We start from the raw sequence: 12,774 nt of genomic DNA on the forward strand, positions 1-12,774 counted from the left end.
CAATAATTTTATAATATTATTGGAAAATCTTGGAAAAACCCACATATTTGAGCTAACCTTATTTCAAGTTTGGCAGGAATATTCAAAAAAAGGAGCTGAAGTCTGCAATTTCTTTTATTTCATTTATTTAGTGATGTAATAATGTAAATTTTGGAATAAGAAATTTAATTTCCTGCTTAGACTAGGATGCATATCATATAGTTTGAATTCATGCAATATTCTGCTTATATGATTCATGCATTTTATTTCAAAAGCACTATGGATGTACACGAATGGCACGTGGACCAACTCTTAGGGAGTTGATGAAATCGGTGGAGTCCATATTTACGGCCCTAGTCGGAATATGGACGAGACCCAGATCCATCATCTTTCTACTAATCACATTGAGCCTACACTCTTAGGCTATCTTAAAATGCACATCATATTTCTAATATTTTCAAAGTATTATGCATTAAATCAATTCAACTCTGAACATATTCATGGCCACAGTCAGAATATGTGAAGGATTTATTTTGACTTAATACACATTTTTCCAACAAATTTCTTAGAAAATCTTTCAAAGTGCATTCATACACTCATGTCATTTGCATAATGAAATCATTGGTTTTTCTCATGATTTTCTTAAAAAAATTTCATTCTCAAGAAATCGATTTCTCAAGAAACCCTGAGTATTTTCCAAAATCGGTTTTCCCAAGTCAAGTGTTCACAGTTTTCCATGGAAACTAGTCTCTCAAGAAACTTCTAAATGGGATTTCCAAAATCAAAGTTTTCCCTCGATTTTCCTTGGAAAATGTTATTTTCTTAAGATTTTCAAAAGGAGTCTTCCAACCTTTCTCGAGAATCAAAAATCAATTTTCAAAAGGGTTTAAGGCTAAGATTCTCAGGATTTCAATTTCCCAAGTTCAGTTTTTCTTCTCCAATGAGTTTTCCTATAAATTTTCCATCATTTTCCTAAGAAAATTCTCAAAGTTCGAGTTTTCCTGAGAAGTGTTTCCCTTTTCAAATGCTCACCTTTTTCTCAAGAATCACTTCTATTTTCCCAGGATTTTCAACCATTCATGATTTTTCCACATCTTTATGAACTTTCTTGTGATTTCAAAACCCTTTTCATCTGAGTTTCATGAGAAATTGGCTTTCATCTTTTTCCTGAGAGATTCTTTTCAACTCCAAATATTTTCCAAGCATACATCATGTTTTCCCAAGCTGCATTTTCCAAAATCTCATAGCACATGCCTGAATTCTTTGTGCATATAAGATAGAACACGATTTTGATGATTTAACTAAGTCAAGGACAATTTTGGTCCTTGGTTCGATTGCCCCTGTTAAAGGCGGCAGGAACGGTCGAACCTCGTACCGACAGGTCGAGCCCCATCCCATGGATTTTCCCGCAATTTTCAAAACGGAGGCGGGTATTTCAAAACAATTTCCAAAACCGGTCAACTTTGAATCGTGAAAGCGTTCCCTCTCTCTCTTCTGCAAGGAAGGGAAAACAGAAAAAATTTTGCGATGATAACAGGGTTTTAAAGAGGTTGGGTTTGAGATGGAGGGTTGGGAAACCCCCATCCAAGATGTAGGGATGGGGTGGAACACGATTTTCCACCGCCGCCCAGCCCTTCCACTCAAATTGTGAGATTTGAATTAAGCTTTTAGAATTTACAAAGATGCCTTGGGGCTGCTGCCCCATGCATCCAATAGGCTAATGTTTAACCCAATGATGGCTCTTCCCTCTTGGAAAGAGCCCTTGGGATCTCTCCAAGGTCTCACACCCTTCTCAAGAGGGAAGGTCGACCTCCCAAGCCATGCAAGACCGCCTCTCATGCTAAAACGTCAACTCCTTCTTCATTACTATGCCATGTCATTACAATGAAAAATTTAATATTTTCTTTTTAATAATTTGGGTAGGGGCAATCGTGGCCCTCCCTTTTTAAGCTATTAAATTCCTTACAATAGTGCTACTAACCCAGCTGGTCAACGTGACCAGCTGGTTCCATGGCCTTGGTCGTCCCAAGGCTCTCCAGAGTGGACAAAAAGGCCTTGGTCGACCTTGACCAAGGAAAGAATGGATAGTTTATTTTATCAATTTTTATTTTTAATTAAATTCCAATGATTTTTTTCCATGATGCTTAATAATTTTATTTTATAATATCAATGTAAATGTCATCACACAACTACTCAAGCAAAGAAATCTTCGTTTCGAGTGAAATTGGTCTCGTTTAGGCCCTCGCTAATTTTCTAAGCGATCTCCCGTAATTCACATGCACTGACAAGGTTTTTTCATTGTTCGGACCTCAAATTCGAGGCGAATCACCATAGCCCTATTCCAAACTTACCCTAAAAAATTCAGAAATTAATTCACTCTAGATTTCCCCCAATTTCCTTTTTACATAAAATTACGCGATTTAACCCGATTCTCAATGTAGGCTAAATTTCAAAAATCGTCAATCAATAAAATTTTCATCGATCTCAACATATATACGTAATATTACATCGAAATAAATCGTGGACCTTACAGTCCCTGGGCGGTCTGCTCTATGTGATCGCCCATGTTCCTCATCGTCTCAGCCTGACGGCCAACCACCTCAGTGAGGTTGTTGAGCGTCTCCATAAGGTCGTCACAACGCGCACGCCACGCCATCTAAATAAGCAAAAATTATACATAAGCAACTAGAAAAGTACTTGAATGTAGAAAATTCATTGCATTAATAAGAAAGTTGCATGCATTATATGACAAAAACACCCTTCATCCAGACAGGGTTATCCAAAACAGTACTAATAACTTAAGCATGACCCCAAAAAAATGAAACACTGACTCAGTGTCTCTAACAACATAACATGACATCATCATGGCTTGCTAGTATAAAAATCTCGGTAGTCCTTCTGACTTCCATAACGTCGCGGCCTGATACGAGGAGGAGAAACAGGAGTTCGCAACGACGTATCAGATATCTCATGGACTTCTATCAGTACTGACAGCACAGGAGGATCTGGCACGTACTCTGATGAAACCATGTAAGGATAAGATTCTGGAGAATACTGGGGAGAGTCTGGCGCTCCACGCCTATCTCCATCCTGACTGTCCACTTCAACCATAATGGGTCCAGTGACCGAGGTTACATCGTCAATGTCATCAGCATTGCTCTTCCAGAGCTCATCTCGCAGCTTCGTCTGGCATTCTTCCTTGATATGCCCCCGAAGACCACAATAGCGGCAATTGTTCAATTCATGGGGACAAATTTGTCCCGCGTGATCCACAAGACATTTGGCACAAGGAGGTGCCTGTTGTGCCAACATGTGCACACCACGAGCTAGGTGTTGCACAGCTCTACCAAAAGACTCTCCACCTCGGACTAAGTCTTGAAGAGTGTCCAAAATCTTCTCGTAGCTTGGGTTTGTTGCCATCTAACCCACACACAGAATCAAGCACACAATTCTAACTAAGAAGTAAGGAACATACAGATAATTAAAATTTCAACATACTTACAGTGCGATGGACGATGCACGATGAAGCCTTGGACCACACTTAACCTCTGCTTTGATACCAACCTCTGTGGCGCCCCAAACCCCGACCTTGGAAAAAACCTCAGTAAAAACCCTTTCAAAAAAAAAATTCCATAGAAAATATGAGGTTTTTTCCAAGGTCGGGGTTTGGGGCGCCACACTCTTTGGTTGCTTCCAGTTCAAGACTGCTTCTACCTAATACAATTCTAATATAAAACATCAATTCTAAACATGATGAATAAAATAATCTCAAAAGAAAAAAAAATCTCAAAGCGTAGTTTATCGTTATAAATTTACCTTAATAGGATGTACTGACACTTCGTCTTTTGAGATCACATGTCTCAAAAACATAACTTGCTCCAACCAAAATTCACAGTTAATTTTTTTTTCACGTACAACTGATGCTTTCTAAGTGTTCTTAGAACAATACTGAGATGCTCTATGTGATTTTCATTACTTTTTTAATAGATCAATATATCATCAATAAATACAATTACAAACAAATCCATATATGGCTGAAAATTCATGTTCATTAAGTCCATAAATGTTGTTAGAGCATTGGTTAGCCCAAAAGGCATCACCAAAAAATCATAATGACCATATCATATCCTGAACACTATCTTATGAACATCTGTGTCTTTAATCCTCAAATGATGATATCCAAATCAGAAATCTATCTTCAAGAAAACCAATTTGAGATTCTCTAGGGTGGGACATCCCATCAAGACCCTCTTGGATGGATTATTAGACAATAGGCAAGTAACAAAAAAAAGTCAAAAGTCAAAAACTTACCAAATAAGTTATTGAATTAGTACCTCGGCTAAGTTCTTGGAAATTGGTAAGTTGAAAGCACAAGAGGAGATGTCCCATGCTTGTGGATCCTATGTGCTTACATGGACCTTATGAGATATGTGATATAACGACCAAATATGATTATATATTATATGATTCAATAGTTAGTTATGTTAATATAGCTAAGTGGAATTAGAAAAAAATAGGAAAGGTGATTCGAAAATGTTCAAAATGAATTTAGAAAGTAAGGGCTGAAATTTTTGAGGAATTAGGAGGGTCTGAAAAGAGGAGAAAGAGTGTATAAATAGCCAAAGAGGGGCGCACGTTGTGATGCCCCAAACCTCGACCTTGAAAAAACCCTTGGTTTTTTAGCAATTTTTTTTTAAAGGTGTTTAAGTGAAACAACGAAGATACAAGAAAAAGGAGAAAGGCAAAGGCCACAAGTCTGAGCAAGCCACAAATGAAGTACATACAGAGCCAAAGTCCAAAATATACAAAGTCCAAAAATACTACAAGAGCCAATAGTACCAAAATGCATAAAATGACACAATATACATCATTTCTTTCAGTCTCTCAAACTGGAGAAAAAAGTTCCCTTAAACCCAAAAGAAGAAGCCAGGATCAACAGACTAAGTGTGGGTCCCAAGCCTTCATCCGTCCGTCGTCACAACGCAACTGAACCTATTCATCACGAGCATCCCCATGAAACGGGGTCAGTACTCTTGCGAGTTGGTGAGATAATCAATCAAGATATACCATTTGCAGGAAAACATAAGCATGATAACAATTAAGATAGGCATCAAAGTACATCACAAAATTACAACTATCATGATAGAACAATGAGAAGTGTGTAACTAGGGTAGATGTGCGAGTAAGCATATATAAGTGAAATATGTGACAAGTACAAGAACTAGTAAAAGCAGTAATTCAAAGCTATGTGCATCATGTTGAAACAATTAGAAACATACAACTAAGGTAAAATAAACTATGGTACGTACAACGAGGAAAACAAAGAAAAGAAACACACTATATAGTTCTAATGTACGAAGCACATAACTAATCTAAGTAAGTCAACATGTGATTGGTTAGTAATTTAGTTCTTCTTGCTTACTCCTTCAGGTACGCGAAGAAACCTCGCATTCTGTGAGACATGCACCCGTCGTCTATTATTCAATTTCTAAGGTAGTAACCGGGAAAGCTACAGACCGAGTAACCTCATGCGGGCAGCCATGACTGAGCGAAACCACACATAAGTAATGGATTGTAATCCTCACTACTGTAGTAGCAGAGGTACCTCAACAGGTAACCTCGACCTCCCTAACTCCGAGTGACTGGAGGTCAAAGGATGCCTCAACTCCTATAAATATGTCATAGTAACGACCTATCACTTGAGGTTGTACCATCCACCCTCTCTAAGGTGAACCGTTTTGTGAATGGGAAACAGGCGATTTATCTTTCTTAAGCTGATTGGCAACACACCATCTGAGGCATTTAGGCACACATGCCTTGTGATCCCCGCAGGGTCACACAACAAGGTATTTTGCCCGCCCATTCACGTGCTCAAGCCTTACACGACCAACGAAAGAGCACATCGTCGGTGAAGGCTATTCAACACAATTTTCCATTTTCATCTCTAGGGTATCTCAATACGTGAGCTCACTCACGAACATGGGCCATCGTCCAAAGACTCAAGTGGAGTTGCAAAACCTCAAACGATATTTGTGCTAACACCCTATGGTGTTTAAGTCATAACCATTTCTTACATCGAGTGCGTAGTGTGCGACATGGTGCATTTTTTGACATAATAGAGCACATTACTTAAATACAACACTCAGAGTAAGGAATGGGTAGTACATGTGTCATGATGTGCCAAGATGCAAGTGCGAAGCAATACTATGGAAGATTCCCATTTTTTGCACAAGTATTGAAACAAAATCAATGGCACTTATGATTACTTATGCAAACACATTGCAATGCGTGAACATGTACAACTGGGTGTATTATTCGACATTCATGTGCGATACATGGTTTAACAATGCGTAAATTCACCATAATTTGTATATAAGTCAAGAAAAAGTAGTTAGCGAACATTTTACGCACGTGTCATGACTATAAAATCTCAATAAACGTATTAGGGACAACATCCATAAGTAAAATTCGTAGCATGACCCTTTGCATGAAGGAATCAAGTCATCAACGCACACCAGTGTCGTGGAGTGCAAAATGAAACATTTGCATTCGTATGGGAATTACGTTAGCTTTGCCTCGGTGCATCGCCGCACTTGCAAAAGATAGCTAGGCGAGTCTAGAACCTAAGGCGAAAACAGACAAAAGCCAAGTGTTGTGAAAAAAGAGCAAATGGGGTGGGCAGCATGTTGCTTACCTCCTCGCTCACCACCCTGCTGCCGTGACAGGACAACAAGGGTGCGCCAAGCTGCAAAGCCGTAGAGGCTTTCACACCCCTTCGTCGAATGCAGCCGGTCGAAAGTGGCCAGCTTGTGGCAAACACAGGCCGACCCAACCAGGTGCAAGCTGCGGCCAAAGAGACCAGCAGCCCACTGGTTTGGACATGCACCGCCTATGCAGAGTGTCCAAGCCAGTGCACTCCGGACAACGAGTACACAGGGACAAGTTGTTCTGGTACAAGAGTAGTATATATATATATATGTTTTTATTTTCTTTTGTTTTCTGATTGCTTACTGTCAATAGGGCATAGATGCAGGTTGGTTGACTGGGCACAAAAAGGGAGCTCAACCAGGTCTCATCCAAGTGGGACCAGACCCCTGCTGGGCTCACCCACACCCTACTGGGCTCACCCTCAACCTGCTAGGCTCACCCGCACCCGGGTCTGAACCAAGGCGGTTCAGACCAGGGGGTGCATGGTGGTTCAGCTGCAAGGAGCCCCAGACTGGGACTGTCTAGGTGCTCTAAGGCAGCCAAAACACACCAGCATGGTTTGGTCCTTGAGGGACCAAACCCTGCTGGGATAGGGAGGTCCTGAGTCTAAACCAAAGTGGCTCAGACCAGGGCCCAAGAGTGCAGGTCATGGGCCTACGCTTGGAAGGCAAGCTCAACCATCAAGACCCGGGTGCAGCCTGCACCCAACCGGTTACCTGCCTTTGCCAGGCTTATAGGAGGGTGCCCCTGACCGAACCCTATTTGGACCATGGTGCTCCTGGTAGGGTCTGAATCCGAGCAGTTCAAACCGACCAGAGACATGGCCACGGAGCTACAGTAGACCCCAGAACTAAGGGCTGTTGTAGCTCAGCCGTGAGTAGGGAAAAAGGAAGGGGAGAGATCCTGACTGACCCTCACCCGGTTGGCCTGGGCCATGGTTCCAGTGGGTGCAACCATCCCCTTTCCCTAACAGGCTGTGACAGCTGAATGAAGAGGAAGGAAGGGATGGCTGGGCTGGGTTACGAGAGAACCCAGTCCGACCATGCAAGCTTCCTCAAACGGATCCCTTTTCCAAGAGAGCAAAACTAAAGGAAGGAAAAACTAGGGAAAAGAAAAAGAAAGGAATGCAAAAGCTTGCATGCTTGCCAAGACGGAAAGGGGGAGAGAAATACATCTGTCAAATGCAAGAGGGAAACTACATTCCATCATAGGCCTACCTAGAACCTCCTTGCATTCCACGAAATGGAAGAAAGGAGTTCTGGGTCTTATGCATTTCAAAGGAAGGAAATCACATGAAATCGTTCTCAACAAGAACTTAAAACTGTGGTTTGAGAGATATACTTACATGAATGAATATGTGTGTGTTTGCTTAAAACGTGAAGAAACAACAAATCAAACCCATGGATAACCTAATCCGCCAAAACCCTTGCATGCCACGGATGCAAAAAAGGATTTGGCTTCATGTTGCTTATGTATCATACATACCAAGAGTTTTCAAACCAAACAGTACAAAAAGAGATCGAAAATCTCACCTTGATCGGATGAAGGAAGGAGGAGAGGTCAGCTTCTACTCTTGAGAGACCTCCTCCACATGGTGCACAACACACCCACACCCCTTTGGAACACACCCACACACTCGGTTTGGAGGAAGAGGAGAGGGAGGGAAGGGAAGGGAGAGAGAAGGGAGCTCCAAGAAGATCGCCCCACACAAATGCTCTCTCTCTCTCTTCCATAAAACTTTTATATCCCATGCATGGGATATGGAGGGCTAGGATCTCTTAGAGAGATCCAACGGTTAGGGTGAGTTGCACACCCTTCCATGCCATGGCAAGAGTGAAAGGCTCTTGCATGGCCGCCCATATGCTTCATTCATCTTCCTCTTTTTGAATTCCCCACTCATACTTTCAAGAATGCCATGGGGCGCAACCCCATGCTTTCCTTGGAAACACACCCTTTCCTCATTATGTCTTCCAGAGATTTTACAGAATTGCCATGGGCACCACCCATTTGGCCAATCTATTCTATTTTTTTGAAAACTTTATTTTTTCTTACCTTCTTGCCACCACCCAGCTGGTCAGTGTGACCAGCTTGTCTTCCATGGCTAGCTGTTGTCCAAGTATGGGTCGACCATGGGCTAGGTTCGTCCCCCTAGTGGGACCTAAGCCCACCTACGAAGGGAAAATATGACAAAAACTCAAATATGACCCGAATTTCAAAATATATTCTAAGTTAATGTTTTTGTGAAAAACCATCTACAGTATAACCCATACTCCTTTAAAAATACATTCTTTATTAATTTGCATAAAATGGCAGGATTTTAAATCATTTACATTCTTTGATTTGAGATCCGATTGATCTTGTACAAGTTTGAATAGAGTTTAGGGTTTCGATGAATAATGCATTGAAAATTCACATTCGTTACATTTCACACACACACACACACACACACACACACACACACACACATATATATATATATATATATATATATATATATATATATATATATATATATATGCAAAAATCCTCGTAACCATACAAAATTATTTATCTCAGAACTTTATCATGAATTGAATTTTCTTAGAAAATTTGCGGGTCTTACGTCCTACCCTCTTTAAAAAGGATTTCGTCCTCGAAATCACAAATATTAGTCATCAAAGAGATCAGGGTATTTCTCCCTCATGCTTGCTTTTGGCACTCATGTGCATTCTTTGATGCCATGGTGCTGCCAACAAACTTTAACCAATGGAATGATCTTTGTGCACAAAACTTGATCTCGATGATCAACTATCTCGATAGGCTGCTCAACTATTGTTAGATCTTTCTGAACTTCTACGTCTTGATATCAGATGATGTGTGATGGATCGGGATATACCTCCTTAGCATCGACACATGAAAAACATCATGAATCTGAGCATATTGCTGAGGTAGCTCAACCCGATAAGCTACTTCTCTGATTCTTTCTAGAATCCTGAACGGTCCAACGTATCAGGGACTCAACTTCTCCTTCTTCCTGAAATGAAATACACTCTTGGTCGGTGAAACTCTCACAAAGACCATGTCATCTACCTCAAATGAAAGCTCTCGTCATCTCCTATCGGCGTAACTCTTCTGTCTATCTTGCATTGCCTTCAAAGACTCTCGAATCTTTTGCACTTGCTGAGTGTAGTGCTGAAGAACAATTGGCAATTCTTTGAATCTATCGCTAATGTCATCTCAATATGACGGTGATCGGCAAGGTCTCCCGTATAATACTTTGTATGAAGTCATCTCAATACTAGCGTGATAACTATTATTATATGCAAATTCGACTAAACAAAAGTGTGAATCCCACTCGCCTTGTCAGCCGAGCATACAAGCCCGTAACATATCTTCTAATGTCTAGATCGTTCTTTCTGACTGACTATCAGTCTGAGGGTGAAAGGCTGTATTAAACTTCAACCTTGTTCCCAAAGCTGACTGTAATTGTCTCCACGGTTGCGACATGAATCTGGGATCATGGTCTGAAATAATTGACATTAGTACTCCATGTAACCGTATGATATCTCGGACATACAAGTCGGCTAAGCTTTCAACAGATTGAACAATCCTGATAGGCAAGAAATGGGCAGACTTAGTGAGTCTGTCCACTATTACCCAAATCACATCGTGCTTTCGTTTGGTTCGCGGTAGACCTACCACAAAATCCATAGTGACATCTCACTTCCACTGAGGAATCTCAATCCTCTATATGGAAGCTTCAGGACGCTAGTGCTCAATCTTGATTTGCTGACAAGTCAAGCATCTCAAGACGTACACTGCTATTTCTCGTTTCATACTGTTCCACCAATACTTCCTTTGTATATCCTTGAACATCTTTGTACCTCTAGAATGGATAGTGTACTTTGACATATGAGCTTCATCTAGAATCTCCTTCTTCAGCTCAGGGTTATTTGACACCCAAATTCGATCTTTCATACGGATACCACCATCATTATCAATGCAAAAAACTGAGCCATCTACATGAGCTCGATCTATGAACTTCCTGTAACGTGTGTCTTGCTTTTGTGCCTCAATAATCTTAGGCAAAAACTCTAATCGAATGACCAAACTTGACAATCTGATAGTTTCGCCTCCAATCGAAAATGACTTCCAAGCCACAAAATCTTCAATTAACTTTTGGCTTCACACAAGACTAATCAGAATACTACTCGATTTGTGACTAAGCGCATCTGCCACAATGTTTGTCTTACCAGGGTGGTAAGACAACATGAAATCAAAATCCTTGATAAACTCGAGCCATCGATGTTGTCTCATATTCAGTTCCTTCTGGGAGAATAGATACTTGAGACTCTTGTGGTCAGAAAAGACCTCGAACGGTTCTCCATACAAATAGTGTCACCAAGATTTCAAGGCGAACACCACGGCTACTAACTTTAGGTCATGAGTTGGGTAATTCCTGTCATGGATCTTCAACTACCTCGATGCATATGCGATCACTCGGTTGTGCTGCATTAGCATGCAACCCAATCTTGTTCTTGAGTCATCTGTGTACACCACAAAACCACCTCTATCAGAAGGTAAAGCTAACATTGGTGAGGTCGTCAACTTCGACTTCAAGATCTGGAAACTCTCTTCACAAGCGTTAGTCCACTCAAACTTCATGCCTTTACGCAAAAGCTTCATCAATGATAACACAATTCTAGAAAAGTCCTGGATGAATCATCAGTAGTATCCTGCTAATCCAAGAAAACTACGAATATCTAAGATATTCTGAGGCTGCTTCTAGCTTAACACGACTTTAACCTTCACTAGATCAACTGATATTCCATCTTTGGATATCACATGACCCAAAAACATAACTTGCTCGAGCCAAAACTCACACTTGGAGAACTTGGCAAACAATTTGTGCTAATGAAGTACTCCCAGAATGATACGCAGATGCTGCTCATAACTCTCTGAGTAGATCAAGATATCGTCAATGAACACAATCACAAAGGTATCCACGAATAGACGAAATATCAAGTTCATTAAATCCATAAATGCAACTGGGGCATTTGTGAGCCCGAAAGGAGTCACTACGAACTCGTACAACCCATGTCTTGTTCAGAAAGTTGTCTTCGTGACATCTTCTTCTCTAATTTGAAGTTGATGATAGCCTGATCTGAGCTCAATCTTCGAGAATTGCTCTCTGCAGCTGATCGAAAAGGTTTTCGATTCTCGATAACGAATATTTATTTTTTATCGTCGCTTGGTTGAGCATTCTGTAGTCAATGCACAACCTCAAGGATCCATCTTTCTTCTTCACGAACAAAATAGGTGCACCCCATGGTGATGTACTGGGTCTGATAAATCCTTTCTCTAATAACTCTTCCAACTGACGCTTCAGTTCTTCAAGTTTTGCTGGAGCCATACGGTACAATACATTGAAAATAAAGGTAGTTTCAGGCAATAACTCGATACAAAATTCAATTTCACGCTTCAGAGGCAATCCGGGCAATTCCTCAGGAAACACATCGAGGAACTCCCAAACTACATCTAAGTCCTCGATCGGGACTATCTCAGGCTCGACTGGGGTGATATTGACCAAGAACGCAGTACCCTCATTCCGTAAGTACTTCTGGGCCTTAAAAGATGAAATCAAACGATGGTTTCACATCAGTCGGGGAAGCTTAATCTCTAAAATCGGACGGTCGGGCTGGGATAAAACCACCTTGCCTGCTCTACAAAGAACTTGAGCATGATACTCAAACAACCAATCCATGCCTAGAATGACATCAAACTCAGTCATATCTAGTAGGATTAAGTCGACTGACAAGTTTTGCTCTGCCACTGACACCTCGATGCTCAGAATATAAGAAATATACAAGGACTGATCACTGGTCGGAGTACGAACCTCCAACGGGTAATTCAAAAGTTCAACGGACAAATGCAAAGTTCTAGCAAATCTAACAGAAATAAAAGAATGAGAAGCTCTTTAATCAATTAATGTAAAAGTTGCTTGTCCAACGACTGAAATAGTACCTTGAACCAACTCTCTCTTGGTCACTTGCTCGACTGTTGCTGCGTAGGCTCGTCCAGCTATCATCTTCTAACTGCCTGGTCTCT

This window comes from Nuphar pumila, chromosome 10, assembly GCF_984573655.1.
Source record: "Nuphar pumila chromosome 10, dmNupPumi1.hap1.1, whole genome shotgun sequence".
Classification (NCBI taxonomy): Eukaryota; Viridiplantae; Streptophyta; class Magnoliopsida; order Nymphaeales; family Nymphaeaceae; genus Nuphar; species Nuphar pumila.